A 21,857-nucleotide genomic window follows, 5' to 3' on the forward strand; every position below is an offset into this window, starting at 1 on the left:
ACACAAAAAATGACAGTGTTTGTAATTTTCTGTTTGAGCTATATAAGCATGATTGCCAGTATGTCAAAATTACCTGAATAAATAAGCCATCTTCTGTCTAGGTGAACTACAAGTCACAACTTTGCCACAAAGCGAGAAAAATCTTTCATAAAAAGCTGTTAGCCAAGTAAAAGTGCTAAGCTGATACACTAATTTCAAAATATCCCTCCAATATATTGCTATCTAAGAATACTCAAAGAATTTCCTGCCCACAAACATCTTTGTCCCTGAAGGTAACTTCTCACATCTAATAAAGTGCTGTCTCCAAAGTAAAATACCCAAGTCCACAAAACATAAAACAGCACCTGCGATGTAAATATATTACTTCTGAACTAGATGGTTTTGATGATCACATCTTAGTGGTATCAAAAGGTAAATCCCAAATTTGCTTTAGTAAACATGAACAACTTATAAGAACAAGAATATAGCATTTTTTCACTAGGCTAATATGCTCATTTTTGTCGTTAGAATTTTCCAAAAGTATATTTGGGTAATGTTTTAAATTTGTATTTTGCAAATTGCCTTTTTTCTACCTGTCTGTATTCTGCAAATTGCCTATAATGAGCAAAATGGGAAAAAGCAAAATAATTCATTTAATAAAAAAAAACTATACTCATCCTTATCATGAACCATATCCCCACTACCAACCCCACCACACACATACACAGTGACAAAAGAGAAGTTCAAAATATAGGGGAGCTTGAGTGAGTAAAGAGAATAATCTGTAATGCTAAATAAAATACAGGTTTCTCCTGCTAGCTGGAAGTCTGGCATTCCTGTGAAACCTTTTTTAAGTCAGAATGGCATAAAGTGAAGAAATGATTACCATTTTGTAGAAGGGAAAAATCCCCTTTTTTAGGTTTACAAAAGCAGGTATTAATGTAGGTCTTTCATAAAAGCACAGTGGCTTAAAAGACATTTTCAGACAGCAGGGGAAACCTGTATCTTAACGTGGGATTTTAAAAGCCTGAATTGGATTGGGGGGGGGGGTGGGGGGGTGGGCGGGTTGGTGCCTGGGTGGCTCAGTCTGCTGAGCATCTGACTCTTGGTTTCTGCTCAGGTCATAGTCCCAGGGTCTTGGGATGGAGCCCAGCATCAGGCTCTGAGCTGAGCATGGAGCCTGCTTGGCATTCTCTCTCTCTCTCTCTCTCTCTCTCTCTCTCTCTCTCTGCCCTTCTCCCCCACTCTCTCTCTCTCTAAAAGAAAAGAAAAGAAAAAATAAAGACTGCAACTTTATAGAGAAAATAATTACCTGGTGATCAAAGAAAGAGATCATGGAAAATTCTGAGTTACATGTTAGGCATGATAATTCAACTCTGGGCCCAATATATTCATTATAAATTAACTGAAAACCTTACTGCTTTGGTAACTTTTACTCTCTCCAGCTAAAAGCACTAACTGAAGATGACTATAGATGTACTATTTTGGAAGCAGGGAACTGATGCTAAATAAAGATAACATCAAACCTTTAGTAGTGGGAAAGCTTAACGTTATCAGTTTTGTTATTCTGGTATTCAATAGAGCAGATGAAATGCTAGATTTATCTTCTTTGAATGAATAACAGCTACATTAAAGCTGAATTATAGTAATTATAAAATAATTAAATAATTATTTAAAATTTTCACTTGTGTTTGGGTGACTGCCTTTCATGCAATTTTCTTAAATTTAATAGAGAAACTGCAAGAGATGCTGAGATTATAATGTTGCTATATCTGGCTGAATCAGTTGTACTCAGCTGCATACTTACAAACTAAAAATCTACTGTGAGATCACACTAATCATTCAAAGAAAAGAAACAACAGCCATCTCTTTTTTCAAGACCTTTGCCCTTCTTTTTCCTGGCTATTTGTCTGTATTTCTATCAGAGGAATGAACTAGAAGGAGAGTAAGTATTCAAAGAAAAATGTAAGCAGATGTAATTTTTTGGGAAGTTTTCTCTCATATAGAGTCACCAAGTCCATGTGTTTCAGGAGCTATAAGAGCAGAAATGAGTGAGGATAAGGAAAGATTATTCAGCAGAGAATAATTCAGACAACATACAGGCTGGAACTAGGTTAGGCTTCTAGCACTCAGTTCACCTGAACAAATTATTGGACCTATGAGATTTCCTCAAAATTCAGAAGAGTTCAGATTCAGAAAACTTGAGCTCTGGAAGGAATCTTATCAAGGCTAATCAATACTGGTTTTAGAAAGACAGTGGAACTAAGAAAAAGACTGTTTTTCTCCCATAACATAGTAGAGTAGTTTCCAAGACTTGGTCCACTGTTCTTTAAAATTCTTTACTTACCCAACCTTTCTACTCTGTTCTACAGCTCCATTTCAGGCACCCTTATTTCACATATGATTTACCATAACAACCTCTGAAACAGACTTCATGATTTTGGTCTCTCATCCCTCACCCAGAACTCAACTATGTTAGTCCTCTATTTTCCAGATATTCCCTAAATGAAATTTCTATATTCCCCTCAAGGAAAGGAACCATGTCTTATATTTCTCCTGTATCCCCAATAAAGCCAAGTACAACAATAGTTAAGAGTAGTTAATATACATCAACTACTTAAAGACTTACTATGTGTAAGGCACTGTTCTAAATGCCTTTTGTGTATTAATTCATTTAATCCTTAAAATAACCCAATGTGGTAGTACTATTTTAATTCTTATTTTACAGGCAAGACTTAACCCAAAGCCACATGACTGGAAATGATGGAGATAGGGTGAGGGAGTTGTAGCCAAGTAATTTAAAATATAGACTCTGTATTCCATTATTTTCTATGATGGGGGTTGGGGGGCAGGGAGGGATGAATGCATATTAAATTTCTCAGTAAGAACTTAGCATGGGTGGCTAGAAAGATATTCAGAACTTAATATACTTTAAAAAGACAATCCTTAAGCATGGCTAATCTGTGTTTTGTAGATACTGCCATCCCTCCGTTTATGGTTGGCAACATAATCATTCCTCACACTTGAAGTAAGCAACTGTTTGTACTTTCATAAAAATGGAGTTGACAGTGATTACTATCTGTAGTAGGCTAAAAAATGGTCCCTCAAAATATCCATCATGTCAAATCCATGGAACTTATGAATGTCACTTTATTTTTTTAAAAGGGTCTTTGCAGATTGAATTAAAGAACAAAGATGAGATCCTCTTGGAGTATCTGTGAGGGCCCTAACACCAATGTCAAGTGTCCTTATAAGAGATACACAGAGAACAGATAGAAAAGAAGGAGGCAATGTGACCAGAGGCAGAGATTGAAGTGATGGAGCCACAAGCCAAGCAATGTCTGGAACTACCAGAAGCTCGAAGAGGCAAGGAACAGAGACTCCTCAAGAGCCTTCAAAGAAGCAGGCCCTTGACAACACCTTGATTTTGAACTTTTAGCCTCCAGAACCATGAGGAAATAAATTGCTATTGTTTATGCCACCACGTTTATAGTAGTTTGTTATTGGAGCCAAAAGAAGCTACTATACTATCTATCTCCTACCTGTAATAGACACACATTCCTGGAACAGAAAGTGTGTTTTATGTATCTCTACAGTCTTCACTCTTTCAATCTAGTGTAGTGCCTAAGAAGCATGGTTATAATGCCAATAATATTTGTAAATAAGAATGGAAATAGGAAACAGGAGGGCTGATTTACTACATAAAAATTGTGGCCTTGGTAATTAATCTATTCACTCAATAATCATACACTGGAGACTTACTATTGTGCCAGGCAGTGAGCTGGGTAACCAGAAGTCTTCTATGAAATTAAGCTAACAAACATGATCTCTGCCCATATGTCATTCTGAATGACATATTACCTTATCTTATAATTAATACATTAACAGTGTAAGAAGAAGATTCATTGTAAATTCACAGGAGGGAAAGCTAACCCAACTTAAAGGTGGTAGAGTCTGGAAGGAAGTCACTTAACCTCTCTGAGACTTCATTATAAAACATAAAATAAAATAGCAGAGGTGAGATAAATACCATATGCCTTAGAGAACTGTTGTGTTCTCATTTAAAATAGGCTCTTTGTAATAATACATGTTTCATAAAATGCTTATATGTACCTAGCATTGTGGTAGGTATTTAAAAAATTTTTTTGAGTACAGTTGACACACAATGTTACAGTAGTTTCAGGTGTACAATGTAAGTAATTCAACGAGTTTATACATTATGTTATTTTCACAAGTGAAGCTACCATCTGTCCTCATACATCACTATTACAGTATCACTGAACATATTCCTCATGCTGTTGTGCTATGATTTTATACAAATTACCTCATTTAATTCTCACAACACAATAATTATTTCATCTATATAAATGATATATTAATTATTTATAATATATGTGAAATGCAGTTTTCTTAAATTTTCATATTTGTGAATATATATTTCAAATATTTACAGCATATATGAAATAATATATTATTATTTCACCAATTTTATAAAAAGAGAAACATGGGGAGCCTGGGTGGCTCAGTCGGTTGAGAGACCGACTTCGGCTCAGGCCGTGATCTTCCGGTTCATGGGTTCAGGCCCCACGTCGGGCTCTGTGCTGACAGCTCAGAGCCTGGAGCCTGCTTAGGATTCTGTGTCTCTCTCCCTCTCTGCCACCCCCCTGCCCCACACTGTCTCTCCTTCAAAAATAAATAAACATTAAAAAAAATTTTTAAAAAAGAGAAATAGATTTAGGGACAATAAATATCATGCTCCAATCTACACAGCTAGTAAAAGGAGGAGCCAGCTTTTGAACCAGGCTTAAAAGCCTCAGGTTGTAACCACTACATCATACCTATTACATGAATGTTAAAAATTGAAAATATTGCTAGATAAAGCATTCGGTAAGTATTTGTTAAATAAACATGTACCTCTGAGCAGGTGTAAAAGATAAAGGAGACGCTATACAGTCTCAAAGAAGTCATCTTCCATCAGCAGGCCCTCAAAAGACAAACAAAAAAGAGGTGTAGGGTAGTACCAACAAAAGTGGCAAAAATAACCTGGCAATCCGGTGCTATTTTACCAAAGTTGCACTTTGACTAACCACTGACTTGTTCTGTGATTTGAAAATAATCATTTTATTTACTTTGGCTTCTAATAGTAACCTGATAATAAACTCAAAGTTTTCCTTTATAAGTCTACTCTGAGAAATAGACAGTAATACAGTATGTGGTAACTTTTATGATGTTACCTGCTCTTCTTAATTCATTCAAACATTTTAAAAGTCCTAAAAATTGAATGTAGAGATGTCTGTGACTTTTAATAAATCCAATTACAACTGACTCTTATTTTTTCCAATTCTGTATGTACAAATTTGTCCACTTGCTAAAAAATGTATTTGTATCCCTAAAGGCGATACTCATGTTGCTCTTGTGGTCATTTGCAAACAAGTGCAAAACCACAAAAAAATGGATGTCCGACTCCCATGTTCCCAATGGAGGCCAAACAAGATGATCAGCTTTTAAACTGTAAGCAAGTGTACTTTTCCTAGCCTATTTTATGCTACATTTTCACATTATTGTGCCTTTTATTGATGATTTTACCATTTAAGATGGCTCCCAAGCATAGTGCTTAAGTGCTCTTTAGTGTTCCGAAGTGCAAGAACTCTGTGATGTGCCTTTCAGAGGAAATAGGTATAGTAGATGAGCTTCCTTCAGGCATGAGTTCTGGTGCTGCTGGCCTTGAGTTCAGTGATAGTGAATCAATAACAGAGTACCTCCAGAAAAGGGACCCACTCCAAACAGAGCTAAAATAATATCTATTGTATGTGGCAAAGCTATGGAAAAAATGGAAAAGCAGCTAAATTTGTGGATTCATGATATGATCAGTTAAAAAGAAAAGAAAAGAAAAGAAAAGAAAAGAAAAGAAAAGAAAAGAAAAAAGGAAAGGAAAGGAAAGGAAAGGAAAGGAAAGGAAAGGAAAGGAAAGAAAGCATAGAAGACAGCATCATTGTGAGGCTGAAAGCCAAAGAAATTTGCAGTCACATTACCCAGGGTCAGGAAGATGTTACATCCTTCTCAGCTAGTAGAACATAACTACTACAGTAGTTTATTAAAAAAAGAAACAAATATAAAGAAAGAAATCCTTTTTTATTGATACACTTTTCAAACATCATCTCTATTTTCCAAAAGAATATTGAAGCAACAAAAGGAGAAATGTCTACAGAAGGAATTTACAAGGCAAAGAAAAAAAGGGAAAGCCACACTGGATTGCCCTTGGAATAAAGTTATTCTAAACTTGAAGAAAGAGGCAAGATACTCATTTTTGCATGGCTTAATTAAAATGTAACACATTCCATATCAGATGAATACCACAGACAGGTAATTATTACTACAAGTGTCTTCATTTTGATAGTTCTCCACACGAAACCAACTCAGCCTACTGAAAGGTCGGGCATTTATAGTCAGAGATCTTGGTTCAAATATCTGTTACATTCTGACCTATATGCCTATGGACAACTCAACACTTCTTAGCCTCATCTCTAAAAAGAGGAAATAGTATCACATAACTTGCTTGAAAAATTAAATGAGATAATCAATGGTAAGCAGTCAGCACATCATAAAGATTTAGTAATGTCAGTAGATCATTGTTATTATTTTTTATTCCTCTGTTAAAATGATGGATATTGGAAATTCCATACAGCTGAACCCAACATTATTGTACAGCCCAATGTTTAGTATTAAATAAACAGTGAAGACAATATTTTTGTCTAGTAACTATATATTTTGGCTGACAAGTCAAAATGTTTTTCCCCTATGGTTTAATCTCTGCTGTGGTTTGACTACGAATTTGGAGTAGGATATTATAATTAGAACCTCTCCAAATTCTGACAATTTCAGTAGCTATCCCTCATGAAATCATTAGCCAAGATAGTAATATGTTTATTTTAGGTGGCAACTTTCCAATGTACTAAGTATATGAAATATTGAGAAATTGTCCAACCATCGGACAATTGAAAGACGATCTCGTGTGCAATCAAATCCACATTTATATAACCTGGTTTTGCATAACATATTACTTGTCAAATAATCAGATTCTCACACTGCCTACGCTACTCCCTGTTTTCCTCAACAACTTAACTCTTTCATGCTCACCATCTGCCCTCTCATCCCCAAATTACTATCCTTGTGTATTTCTTAATCCCTATTCCCAAAGTTCCTATCCAGTGTTTCTCTTTCTAGATGTCTGAATCAGTGTGATGTAAATGGGAAGAACATGAACTTGGGAAACAAAATACTGAGTTTAACTCTGGCTTTACCACATGCTACCAAGTCCCTTAACATTCTCATCCGGAAAATGAGGCTTATACCCTCACAGGGTTAGTGTGAGAGTCATTGAAATAACATATATGAAAGGATAGCATAGTATTCAATTTACTGATGGGTTCAAGAAATGTTCATTCCTCTGGTTCCATGAGGAGATACAAACAGTCTTTAGGTAAAAGAACTCTCGACTACGGAAAGTTTAAAAGTCCATTTCCAATACTGACATCTTTAAAAAAATTTTTTTAAATGTTTATTTATTTTGAGGGTGCCTGGGTGGCTCAGTCAGTTGAGCTTCCTACTTCAGCTCAGGTCATGATCTCATGGTTAGTGAGTTCGATCCCTGCGTCGGGCTTTGTGCTGACAGCTTGGAGCCTGGAGCCTGCTCCAGATTCTCTATCTCCCTCTCTCTCTGTCCCTCCCCTGCTCATGCTCTGTCTCTCTCCCTCTCAAAAATAAATAAACATTAAAAAAAATTTTAAGAGACAGAGAGAGTGCAAGTGGGGAAGAGGCAGAGAGAGAAGAAGACTGCAAGATCATGGGGCTCGAACTCAAAAACTGCAAGATCATGACCTGAGCCGAAGTTGGACACTTAACCGACTGAGCCACCCAAGCACCCCTGACATCTCTTTTAATTTCTTGTCCACTATTGTCACCTGCATAGTGGCTATTTCTACCCCTATATCCTTCTCCCCTCCCAACTAATATATCTAAAACCAGTTCGTCTTCTTGAATATCTTGTGTCTACCACTATTATTGTTTCTTCCTTACTGCTCTTTTTAAAAAGCCAATCCTATCCTTGCATTCATACATTCTTTTCTATTTCCCCTAATGTCTCCTTAACTAATATGTGAGTCCTAGATTAAATAGCATCTTCCTCACTGGCCTCATTAATTTTGTACTTCTCTGAAATCACTGCTTCTAAATTATAACTGCGAGAAAATGCCTCTTCTGTTTTTCCCCTCAAAAATTAGGTTTTGTTTCATCTTGATCAATATACATTTCAAAATATTTTTCAAGAAAAAGGTGCAGCCCCCATTAGCAATTCAGGTAACGAGATAAAAGGTCACCTGTCATTAAAAAAAAAAGAAAGAAAAGAAAATTCCCATTGATCTGAATAATGTCATCTAAAGCTCTCTTTCAACTGATATGGAATGCGCCCACAAAAATGCTCTCTTGTAAAGAACCTGGGGCAGTGAGGAGAGATGGATGTAAAGTTGCCAAGTTACAAGATATTTAAGTTAACCAGAAAACAACAATAAAAACAGATGAAAGAGCTGAGACCTGGGTGGGGCAGCTGGGATGCCCTATGGAGAAAGTTTTCTCAGTGAACTCAGTAGATTCCCAGCACTTATAACACACACATACAGGCAAATAAATTCCTGGCTCGGTTTTTAGGGTAGTCATTGAACACCCGATATTTAAAAGCAAAGGAAATAAATCTTATTAATTCCTAAAAAGAAGGAATAAAAGAAAGTCAAGAATCAGGGAGAAAGAGTATTTAAGCATCTAAAAACAGATGTGGCCAATGTCAGAGTTGCCAATAACCAATCAGTCAAAGGCCAAGACAAAATCATGGTAAAGGAAGTTCACTAGGCATTCCAGGTAATATTATAATCCTAATAAAAAATAAATTAGGAATAGGTAACTTGTAGTTACAATTCTATTCCATTCCATTTTAATCCAAAATATCTTTCACTTTTTTTACCTTTAATTCAACCAATACTGTTATATTTTAATAGTTAATTATTTAAGGGCAAAAAACTCTAAGTCTAGAGTCTGGATTATGTGGCTAACTACTTGAATTACTTGCTGTAAAGAAACCATGAAGAACAGTTGCCAAAAAACTTGAGTTGGGAACCACTCTGTTGGGTAACCTTGAGGTAAGTCACTCAAACTCTTTGAGACTTGTTTCCACTCAACAAATAGTATTCCTACAACCAATATTTACTGGCTCCTACTGGGTGCCAGATAATATGTTAAACAATGGTTCTTGTCATAAAAGCACTTATAGGAACGTGGTAGTTTAGAAAACATGTCAAATGTGTCTTTCAGCTCAAAATTTAATTAAAATATGTCCATCTATATTCCAAAATAAAGCAAGGTTCTGGGGCCCTAGCAACAGGGACACTGAAGAGATTATAAGCTTCCATGGATATGCTTAAAAGATTCTGTTCTGGTGATAGGAAAGATACTCTATTCTTCTAAAACATGCAATCACTTCACATTATCTACACATACATATAAAACACCTTAGCTTGTTCTTCAGAACTTTTCACAATATACCCCAACAGAACTTTCTAAATTCTTTCCTACCGTTTCTCAACTCAAATCCAATGCCCCAGTCATACTATCTCTACAATTGATCATCCATATTCCCACCTCTACTTTTTTCCTCATACCATTTGCTAACATGGAATGACTTTCCTAGCCTTTATCTATCAAATGTATATCCATTTTTCAAATGTCTATTTCATTCACCCATTCACTCAAAATTTAGCATCTACAACATGTAGGCTCTGAGAATACAACACAGAGCAAAACACAGTCCCTTATATTCAAATGGGAAATGGCAGACACTAAAGGGATAAACAAAAAAATATAAAATATAGAGAGAAATAAGGCAGAAGAAGGGAGCTAGAGAGTGTTGAGGTCAGAGTGAGGACTGGTATTCTACGTAAATAGCCAGGAAATGTCTCCCTGACATTTGAACAAAGACTGGAAGGAAGTGAGAGACAAGTCACACAGTCATCTGAGGGAAGAAATTTATAAGCAGAAAAATAGCTAATGCAAAAACCTTCACAGAAAAGCATACTCTACATTTTCGAGGAAGAGCAAGGAGGTCAGTGAGGGTGACAAATGGGAAGGTAAGAGAAAGGTGAGAGAGGGAGCAAGCAGTAGCCACGGTGGGCTGGGTGGCAGATGGCAGACCACAGGGCCTTCTAGGCCACTGTAAGAACTGTGGCTCTGAGAAACAGGAAGCCAGTGGCAAGTTTTGAGCAGAGGAGTTGCATGCTCTGACTTAGGTTTACAAGGATCCATGTTTTTATGCCAATGAAAGTAAAGGATAAAAGAGGGAGAAAGAAGTATTGTACGTTTTGAGAGAAGAGAAAGTGGGGAGAAAAGGAGAATAAATAGACAAGAAAAACAGTAAGACTGCTGAACACGACTAAGGCCTATTTCAAGTGACTGAAATCATGAAATTAAAGTGAGCCTGGTTAGGAAGGCGGCATATTTTTCTCTAGCCACATAAAACTGCTTGGGGGCAGTTCTGAAGCAGGCATGAACTGCTTCAGAACTAAAGCTGCACCCAGACAACTCCACTCTCCAAAACTCTCCCTGACCATTCAGGCTTCAACCTCTAATTTCATCGGTTCTACAAATATTTCTCTAAGGACATACAGCACGGACTTCTTTCCACTCATGTATAAAGAAACCAACTGCATCTTTTATCAATTGTTTCGTTTAACTTTATCTTGCCTCCCCAACCAGATTTTAACTTTCTTAAAGACAGAGATAATATATTAGTGCATATTCCTAAATATAGGATAGACTCATATGTAAAGGAAGGTTACTTTTTAAAAATAAATGTGAAAAATGACAAAAATATATTTTACTACATAAAATTGTTTAGTGTTCCCTTGGGCTTTAGAGAACTAGAATAGTCCCTTTCCCCTTTAGCTTTCCACCTTCCTTAGAACTATTCTATAATTTAAATAGTTGTTTTTCCATAGTAACTGGTTTCTTTTTTTTTTTAAATACAACTTCTTCAGTAATAACTCTCTAAAAGGGCCAAAATAAGACATTTTAAAATATAAAATGTTAATGTATTCCAGAACACAGGCATGAGATTATGTTGCTGCCAATCATTTACTGAGGAGATCTAAGGGGAAGCTGAGGCAATGATGGTTTTATTTCCAAGCCACAGCCCAGCTCTGTGTTGAGTCACTGAAGCAAAGTAAGATATAATTCAATTAATTCATTTTCATTGAGTACCTAATATGGAAAAATACTGTGCTAGATCTGTGGAGGACATAATGAAGAATAAGAAAAGCCCTGCAGTTGAAAAACTTATTATACAAGAAAGGACTCACAAGGAAGAGTAGAACAATGTGTGTAAAGGAGAGCCAAAGTGCTAAAGGGAAGCAATAACATCCCTCTTCCTTACAGGTATTCTCAATGGTGATAGCCAAGTGTGGAGTAAATTAAGATGTGATGTAGGAGTCAAAAAATCTTCATACTATCCTGGTTAAAATCCTGGTTATCCTTCTTTAGAGCTGTTTGACTTTGGACAAATTATTTAACTTCTCGGAGTCTTAGTTTACAACAGGGATAATAGTTGAATTAGGAATTGCTATAGTTAACCAATATCCAGTTTTCTAGTTCTGGGTATACGGGAGGATTAGACATTCTTGTGCTCTCTTTGATCTCTCTGACCTCAACATTTGCCTCAAGATTTGCCACCCAGTTATTCAGCAGTAAAAATTTAGGCTATAAGACTGCCTAAACTCTGAAATTTGTGCTAAAATAGAAGAAATTGCAAGGAACACAAAGCAGAGACTAACTGCCTGGAAATGCTGGGCAAGGCTTCACAAAAGACCCACCTTTTGAACTGAGTCTTAAAGGATGAGGAGAGCCAGAGAGGGCTGCATATACAATCACATAAAAATACAATAGTCATATTCTGGAAAAGACAAGTTGTTCAGACATATAGAATGTCCTATAATTTTACAGTGGGATTTGTTAAAATTGAACATAGTTGTCCTCTTGGACATCAAAGTTTTGGAATGACCCTGTCCCCTCTCTGTCACAGGCTAGCTCCCTTAAAAAACTCATATAACTGCGATTCATTAAACCTTGCAACCTTTCTTCTGAATATATTTCTATTTTTATTCTTCACTACCTCTTCAGTTAATAAGTCCCATAAGTTATATAAAAGAGTTCTTCCTATTATTATATTCATGCCTCCATCAATGGAAGAAGTTTTAATGATGGCCCCCTTATGCTACAGTCCTGGGATACAGTGACTAAGAACCATTCTCATTTTGTCCATACTCTGGGTACTTAGACATTTTGGTTATGCTCCCTCTCAGCTTCATATGTCAGTTCTTCCTTTATAAAAAGGGTCTCAGTTTTGTTCGAGACCTGACAGCTATGTATCAGGGGAAGCTGATTCCTTCCCAACGTTAGGTAAGTAGATCTTGACTACTTAATCATAGTAATTCCAATTTCTTCACCAGTTATTGGTTTGGGAATAGCCATTGAAATAAAAATGGAAGTCTAATATGGGGGGATTCTGGGAAAGATTTCTTCACTTTTCAAAGATACACCCTGTATATTTATTCCTGAATATACTGATCACCACCACCTCTCCCTCTCTTCTGTTATTTTAGTTGAACTTTCTAATTCTATGACTTTGAAGTTTGGTGAACAAAACAATTACACATGGTACTCTGGGCACCTGTTTTGCCCAAGGATAAAATAGTGTTTTCCAGAAAATTATCAATATGCACCCTTTGCCACAGCAACCCCATCATGAAACAGTATTCCATAGCTCTTAATTTTTATGCTTATAGCCACATATACTGATATTTACTGATTTTCTTTGTTTCTGTCAGAATGCTGCAGAAATTAAGCCTGCAAGCTCTGGGGTCAGACTATTTGGATTAAAACCCTGAATTCACTGTTTCTAGCCATAATTTGAACAAATTTTTAACTTCTTTAACGTTGGGTTCCTCACAGTTAAATGTGGAGATTAATAATCCTACCTCGTAAGATTGTTGTGAAAATAAAATAAGGTAACACCTACGAAGCAGTAGACAAAGAGTCCACTACATAGTTGGCACCCAGCAAGTATTAGCAATTACTATTGCTATTATTATTGTTAGGCTTATTTCTGATATATCCCCCTTCTGGTTTATATTTCAATATCTGGACAAACTTAATTCAACCTATCTCTTTGAAGAGTCATTATATGTTCTTCTTTTCAGATTAATTTTAAAATTATTATGTTCTGGGGCACCTGGTTGGCTCAGTTGGTTGGGCATCCAACTTCAGCTCAGGTCATGATCTCACAGTTTTTGAGTTCAAGCCCCACATCAGGCTCTGTACTGACAGCTCAGAGCCTGGAGCCTGCTTCAGATTCTGTGTCTCCCTCTCTCTCTCTCTGCCCCACCCCTGCTTGTGCTCACTCTCTCTCTCTCTCTCTCAAAAATAAACATTAAACAGAAATAAGAAATTAAAAAATAAAATAAAATTATGTTCTTCTTTTCAGATTAATTTTAAAATTATTAAATCTGAGTCCTCTTTTGGATCCATGGAAACTCTAATATTAATACTTCCCTTTAAGATAAATATTCACTTCTACTAATCAAAAGACACCACAAAGAAAACAGACAAGCCACAGACTGAAAAAAAATATTTGCAACACATGTATTGAACAATGGACCCATATCCAGAACAAATAAGGAGTTCCTAAAAACATCAGTGATAAAAAGTCAAATAATCCCTCTCCCAAAGAAAAACCAGGCAGAACACTTTGACAGACACTGCACAGTGTAAAACCTACAAATGGTCAATGACAAATGCTTATCACTGGTCACCAGGAAGGTACATATTAAAACCATAATAATATTAATTGCAATACTGTATCCCAGACTGGATCCTGGAACCAAAAAAAAAAGTGGGGGGGGGACATTAGTGGAAAACTAAGGAAATCCAAGTAAAAACTGTGAATTATAAAAACTGTGAATTAGTTAACAGTATTGTAACACTGACAATCTCTTATTTCGAACAATGTACCAGGGTATATAAGATGTTAACATTTAAGGAAATTAGGTGAAGGGTTTCTAAGAACCTTCAAATCCAAACTTTCATACATTTCAAAACTTCTGTAAATCCAAAATTATTTGAAAATAAGTTGAGAAAAATTAGATGTTTCTCCATACCCACTAGAATTGGTAAAATGAAAAAGAATTAAAGTTGGAGAGGATGTGAGACAATTTCTTATATATTATTGGTGGGAGTGTAAGGTGGTAGATAGAACCACTTTGAAAAATAGTGTGGCAGTTTGTTAAAATATTAAACATATATCTATCTAACCTATGACTCAGGAATTCCACTCCTATGTATTTATATGAGAAAAAGGAAAATGTATGTCTAAAAAAAGCCTTGCACACAAACGTTCATATTAACTTTATTCATAACAACCAAAGACTGGCAACAACCCAGATGTCCATCAACAGGATAATAGATAAAGAAGCTGTGGTATATTCACATAATGGAATAGTACTCAGCAACAAAAAAGAGGGCAAATTACTGATATAAAAAACAACATGAGTAAATCTCAAAAACGCTGCTCTAAGTAAAAGAAGCCAGACACAAAAAAGTACACGCTGCATAATTCTACTGCTATGAAATCCTAGAATAGTCAGATTCAATCTGCAGTGATAGAAATAAGACCACTGGTTATTTGAGGGTGCGGCAGGATAAGGACAGCCTGGAGGGGCATAAGGAAGCTTTCTGGGGGTGATGGAAATATACTGGGTACCAACAGAGATGGGGTTACACAAGGGTATGCATTTGTGAAAACTGATAAAACTGTTATTGTAAGATCTCTGTACTTTATTCTACGTAAATTATACCTCAGTAAAACAATTTTTAAAATAACCTAAGTATGCATTATTCCTTCTTTTTGTTCCTTGTTCTTAAATAAAGTCCCCACTTCACTCAAAACAGACTCTTCCCACTCCTAAATCAGTGCAACAACTACATTTCAAGGCTTTTGATTAGAAATCTTGTTATAGATTTTTGAAAATCTAATTGGATCATATCTACTAGTTCCCCTCAAAATAGCCAGCAGCTTACCTTCACAATCAGAAGACTGAGGAAGTATAGAACTTCTAACCTTTGTATTTTATACTTTGGCACATTTTTCACACACAATTTAAGAATATACAAATAGCCTTCTTATCTGAAGGAATCCTAAGTGTTTTACAAACCTTCAAAACAGATTTTTAAACTATCTAATATTTTATAGGAGGAACATTTCATGCGCACTAAAGTGCAGCGACATCTGGCCTGCAACATGGCAGCTGTTTAACAGCCATGACACCTCACAAAAGTTTAGGACAGGAAGCAAAGAATTCTACAGCCAACTGAGGCGAAGACGAAGAAGGCTGCAGAAGCAGGAGGCTGCAATGGCTTGGGCTGGAGCACAGCCAGCACGATGTGGTTAACACCTCTGTCATAATGAAAAGCACAAGTGTCATTAGTGGTCAGAGCCTCATCTCACAGAGGGCACGTTCCACAGCACAGTACCTTTTCCTTCCATCAGGAGCACTGGTTTATTTCTAATACAACAGGAAAAATGTTTCCACTAGCTATGCCCAAACCATTCCATTCTGAGGTCTCCTTTCCAGGTACAATGTTGCACATGAGCTTAGCTGTGCAGAAATTTTACAAAGTCTTTATCCTGTATCTAAGGTAAGGCCAACATTTAGTTTGATGTATTTCATCACAAGCAAATAGAACAGAGAAAGCTGTGATGTGTGTTAATGGGAGTACAGACAAACACATTGCCATCTCTCTTCTCTTCTTTCAGGAACTTTTTGAAAACTTTTGTTTTGCCAAATCAAAGGAGAAATTTTTGAGTGTTTTTCTTCCCCCTGTGATAGCCTTCAAGTATCTACCCAGTGGAAAGCTCGGTTAGTTTTTGTTTAACCTAGAGGAGAATTCTAGATGCAGAAGAGAAGAAAGACCACAGATCTCTTCACGTGATTTTGGCCAGTACTATGCCTATGAATGCTTCTTGTAAGAAGGGTATGAACACGCCTGTAAATAATCATCACACCTTGGCCTCAGTTCCTTGGAAACACAGATCCTCCTTCATTTAACTCCAAATAGTTCTGGATTCTAGACCTCATATCATTTTTTCCATACACAACAACTGAACCAAATCACTCAGCCTTCCAGCAACTCCCCATCACTTCTCAGGATTACGTAAGGATTTGTGCTTTTAATTTCAATGCTTCCTGCTTGATAATCATGCACTCACTATTTGAAAGGCCAGTTGAAGATAACCCAGTGCCCAGAGTTCCATCCTACAATAAGAGGTCCACTCATGCAAAAAGTACATTCTTTCCTTTAACAATCAATATAAGGCTATAGCAACAACTCCTGGATACCAGAGGATACAAAAGGGATTCCAACTTGTAAATTAATTCATCATTATCAACGAACAAGGAAAGAACTTGTCCTTGAACTTTCCTCCTTCCACTCTACCCAAACGGCAAGGCAGGTCAAAGATAGAATTAACTGAGATAGAAGTAACTGAGGCTAGAATTAGATCTATTATTGCTTGAATCTGAGTATCACAGGTGTATGTGGGAGGTGGGGGTGGGGACAGTTCGGAGGATATGTGGGATAGTGGGGAGGCGGGGGGATGACTGAGGTTGGGGGAAAAGGAGAGACATAGTTACAGTTAAATTCTGTACCATCAGTGGAAACAATATACAAGTCAATATTCACTGTTCCCGTGCTATGCCCAAAGTACTATGCAAGTAGTAGACAGAGGGAGAGAGGGAGAGGGAGAGGGAGAGAGACAGAGAGAGAGAGAGAAGAGATAGATTACAAAGAGATAGCTCACCATAGTGGGCAGTAAATACACAGAGGGAAAAATGACTTGTGCAAACAATGGTATAGCAATTTGGTTTGGAGACTCAGATGCAACAAACATTTGTAGACAATGATTAGGTGCCACATCTATGCCTGGAGAGTCTGCGTATCTTTCTTTAATCTTCTTAACATCCTTGTAAACAGAACAGTATACTCTATCTTTTATACATAAGGAAAAGAAGGTTGGGCAGACAAAGTGACTTGTTCAAAGTCACCCAGATGATGACTAGCAGAGGTAAATCTTCTGTGTTCAAATCTCTTGGTTCTCCATCTATATATCATGCTGCCTTTTCATGCTGCCACTCTGTACTGATATAATATCATTGGAAATGAAATGTGAGCTAGGATTTGAAAGATGTGCACATTTCACCGAGGAATGGAATGGGGAAGGCATTTCAGGTAAGCAGACTCTGACTGCCATGATTTGCAAGAGGCAAAGCCCAAATAAAAGGTACTTTAGAGGGTTAAAAGAAGCTTGCTTTGGAAAAAGAGGATTATATAGAAAAGAAGAGGGAACTGACACTCCAAAGACAAGCCTGGGCCAAATCATGGAAGGATTGTACCATTAATCTTAAGAGTTTTGCCTTATCCTCTTTATAGTGGGGAGCCACTATAGTTTATTGAATGACATTATGGGATTCACTTTTTTTTTTTTTTTAAGAAATGTCATCTGGCATGGGGTATAATAGATAGATTAGCAGAGAAAGAATAAAGCAGAGATAGTCATTGTAACAGTGTAAATGTGGAGTGGTAAACTAAGATAGAAGGGACAGGAAGAGAAATATGAAAACAATTTTTAGCACATGGTGGACAGTAACAGGTAAATATTTACAGAAAGACAGAGCAGGAAAAAAAAGCAGTGCAAGGAGAAAGTCATGAACACTTGTTAACTCACTGCTATGGAAAACAAGAGAAAAGGTGTATTAAATGTCACTCTAAGATAAGACCCAGACAACCCTAACAACGGTAGTATTATTAATATAAATAAGAAATTTAGGAGATAGGAACCAAATTTAAGAAAGAAAAATGACAGGTTAAAATACACTGAATTTGAGATTTCAAGACACCACAGGAAAATGTCTGGTGGAGAGAGAAAAGGCTTCAGATTTAGATTTGACCATCTTCTGCATTGAGGTGGAACCAAAGTAGGAAAAAAAATCACCAAGGAAAATTTCATAGAATGACAAAAGCTAAAGACTAAGAACTAGACTTAAACACACACACACACACACACACACACACACACGTGCACATACACACATTTAGAGGTGCAAAACAGTATCGAATGTTGCACACAGATCAAGGAAACTAAGGCTTGGAAAAAAAAACAACTGGATTTGGCAATTAGGAGGTCATGGTGATCTTCAAGAGTTCTTTCTGGTTCAGGCAAGAAATCAGAGAAAAGGATAGATTTCAGACAACTAATGAGAGTAAGATCTAAAAGTAGAGGCTATGAGACAGACAACACATTTGAAAAGATTGGCAGTGAACAAAGAAAGAAATAGGACTTTATATTATGTGCTAATCTTAAGGTACCTGAGAGAACTTTAACTTTCTCAGTCCATTATTTTAATTTTTATTTTTATAATAAAATTATATTATGAAGTACCACTATGCTAGAATATGAATCAGGCCATACTACAGGTCAAATCCTGTCTCCTGTGTGCATGGTGTTACATAGGATATCAGTCTCAATACACCAGAGAAAGAATATGAGCATTATCCTTGTCCACTCTACTCTTATCTGTGTTATTACAAGGTTGAACTATAATTTGAATTTATAACATTAATGTTGCTTCATTGGGACTTTAATACTCTTATTATTTGAAATAAATCACCCTATTTCTCTAATCACCCTCTATTGACAACTTTACTAATTTGGTGAGATGATGATGTTGGACTGTGAAAACCATACTGAAATAAGATTTATGTTTAAGTCCAGATGTTTAGACATATTAAACCACTGTGGAGACGGAGGATTTATTTTCTCTCACTATAGGTCGGAGCATATGGCTTAGAGAACACTTAAGAGAAGTGGGCTAATGCACTCATATTTCACTACTGGAACCTTTGGTTCGAATTTGAGTAAATTTGCCAATGAAATAAGTTTGATGGCCTTATACAAAACTCTAGTCGACATTCTTCACATCAAGGTCCCACCTATCTACTTCCATGGGAAGATCTAGTGCTACCAATAAGGATTTTATCAATACACAGCCATTTAAACAACTCAGACCTTGGTTATATGAATTCCAAGTTAGTAAAAGTAATAAAGACACAATAGACCAGATCTTTACATCTTCCCTTTCAATGGAAAAACTGCTACCAGAAAAGGCACTCTGCAGCTGGTCAAGTACCTGGGCAAGGAAGCAGTCATAGCTGAAGGAACATAACCGCCCAAATCTCTGAGTATTTAGCAAAGGCTTGTTGATGATACGATTGGTGATTTATACTTCCGAATGAAGATCATATTCTAGGTCACAATCTAGGGTCTAGATCATGAAAAAAATGACATAAAGTTAAATCTGAAAATCCTGGAAATTATATTCCATCAAGTTTCAGCTATAATTCATTACTGGAAAACATAGAGAATGGTCCAAATCAAGAGTCAGCAAACATTTTTCTAGTCAATAAATATTTTAGGCTTTGCAGGTCATATGGTCTTTGCAGCAGTGATTTAATTCTGCCTTTGTAGTGTAAAAGTAGCCATAGGGAATATGTTAAAGAATGAGTGTGGCCATGTTCCAATAAAACTTTATTTACAACAACAGGTAGGAAAAGGAAGTGCTCAAAAATAACAACAACAAAATTCAGTGATGGAGTATTCAGAGGCATATAGGAGCCAACTGAAAGAACTCCCAATGGTCAAAGCTAGAAAGAACAATTTGAGCAGTGAAACAGATAAAGTAATACTGGATTAGAAACAAAAGAATAAAATAAATATTAAGTTCATACTGTTATTAATGACTGAATAACTGAATGACTAAATAAATAAATAAATAAATAAATAAATAAATAAATGGAAGAGAAGAGGCAAATCCCTCATGCAGAAGAATACTCCATTCTCAAAAAGATGGATCATCTAAGTATGGGCTGTGCCTAAGGACTTCCTTCCAAAAGTACAGTTTGAAAAGGGGGGAAATAAAGAGTAACTTTATTGTGGAGAAATCTGACAAACACTACCTCAGCCAGGTGATCAAAGCTGACATCAACAGTGATAGGTCATGTTAATAATACATACTGTTGATATGATATAGTGAGAATGGCCCTCTACCTCTGTGGTTTTATTCCCAAAACCTATAACACTGGTCTAATGATGAGAAAAACATCAAGCAACTCCCAATAGGTCATAAAAAACAAAGGGAACTCTGAGAAACTGCCATAATCAAGAGGAATCTAAAAACGGCATGACAACTAAAAGTAATATGGTATCTTGGATGGTATCTTGAACAGAAAAAGAACATATGTAAAAACTAAAGAAATTTAAATAGAGTATGGAATTTTTTAGTTAATTTACAATAATCATTATAGTTATTATAATTATAATAATAATAGATAGCAGGCCAGATTTGGCCAGGACTAGCCTAGGTTAATTGCTGTGTTCACTATAGGTCATGGTGGTCTCCCACAGCACAAAAGAAAACGTAGAAATAGATGACAAAATAAGAGCAGGGTCTTTAGATACTACACAGACTAGCCCCTTATTTTACAGCAGAGAAAACAGGAGCAGAGAGGTTAAGCATTTTACACAAGGCCAACCAGCCAGTGTGTGGTAGAACTAAAGCTGGGATTTGGGGGTCTAATTTTCTAGCTGATGCTCTTTATGCTACACTAACTACTGCCCCTCTCCCTTTCCCTATATACACAACTCCAGGTCACTACAGAAACAAAGAAGCACTTTGGCAATTCATCTGACTTAGGCCCTCCAAAGAAGAAAATCCTACTATGCTTCCTGTTTTCTTCCCAGATGTTTTCCCTAAATTCCTGCAACTGAAAGCTAGAGCTTATGAAGCACCAGGACCCAGAAAGACTGACTCCTCACCGCTTTCCATCTCCTGATCTTGTTTACATGTGTTTGTCTGCAAAAGTTTTAATGGAATAAGAGAAAACGAGCACTTGAATTTCCCAGTAAAATCTGTGCCGCAGCATGAGTCATTGTTTTCTTTTTTTACACTAGCCAAGGGAAAGCCTTCTGGTTTTAATAACTAATACTGCTGAGTTCAATAAAAAGCACTTAATTTAATTTAATCCAAACCTTGATCAATGCCAGCTTCCCCTGGAATTTTATCTTTGTTTTAATTTGAGTCTCCATGTTCAGAAAAATGAGAGGCCAAGAGGAAAGGAACAGAAGTCAATTAGCTTGTAGGCTTGTTTCTAGGCAAAGGACATGAAAATATAAGATTGACAGGTAAACTCCAAGACTCTAATATTTCTGCCCTGCTAGACAAACTTTTCCTGGCAGAATTAATGTTTTCTTTAGTCCTGGATAAAGAAACTTAACAATTCACAGCCCCATTTGGAAAATGTTTTTTAAATAAAATATCCCAAAGCCAATTAGTATCAGATTTCTATGCTAGAAGTATATTGCCTTTAATGTGTTAATAATCGAGAGATATGCTACTGTAAAATTAGATACAGAAAGCCTCTTGAGTCAGTCTGCTTGAATACTAAAGCAGCAAGACTCAGTGCTTGGGGGACTGTAACAGATATGGCAACTGAAATGGAAATAGAATGAAGCAATCTTGAAGACAGTTTGATAAGCTTTTCTTAAATGGTCCCTTTATTATTGCAATAAAATTCAGTCCTATATCTGAAAACATGCATCATTTTAGAAGAATTGCTACTGATACCACTTCCTTAACTTATACCTGGAAGCTCTAGCCCTGTCAAATATGAAT

The 21,857-nt window shown here is 36.4% G+C and overlaps 1 protein-coding gene and 1 long non-coding RNA gene across 3 annotated transcripts in view; one reads left to right on the plus strand and one right to left on the minus strand.

The window, feature by feature from the left end:
- HPSE2 (heparanase 2 (inactive)) overlaps window positions 1–21,857 on the minus strand; it is a 740,027-nt gene that overhangs the window by 506,481 nt on the left and 211,689 nt on the right. The window lies entirely within an intron of this gene.
- On the plus strand, window positions 15,611–21,110 carry LOC125148416 (uncharacterized). The gene is made up of 2 exons (XR_007145538.1): window positions 15,611–15,768; window positions 20,834–21,110. It is a non-coding gene; the product is annotated as an uncharacterized LOC125148416 (long non-coding RNA).

Source organism: Prionailurus viverrinus, chromosome D2 (genome assembly GCF_022837055.1).
Source record: "Prionailurus viverrinus isolate Anna chromosome D2, UM_Priviv_1.0, whole genome shotgun sequence".
Lineage (NCBI taxonomy): Eukaryota > Metazoa > Chordata > Mammalia > Carnivora > Felidae > Prionailurus > Prionailurus viverrinus.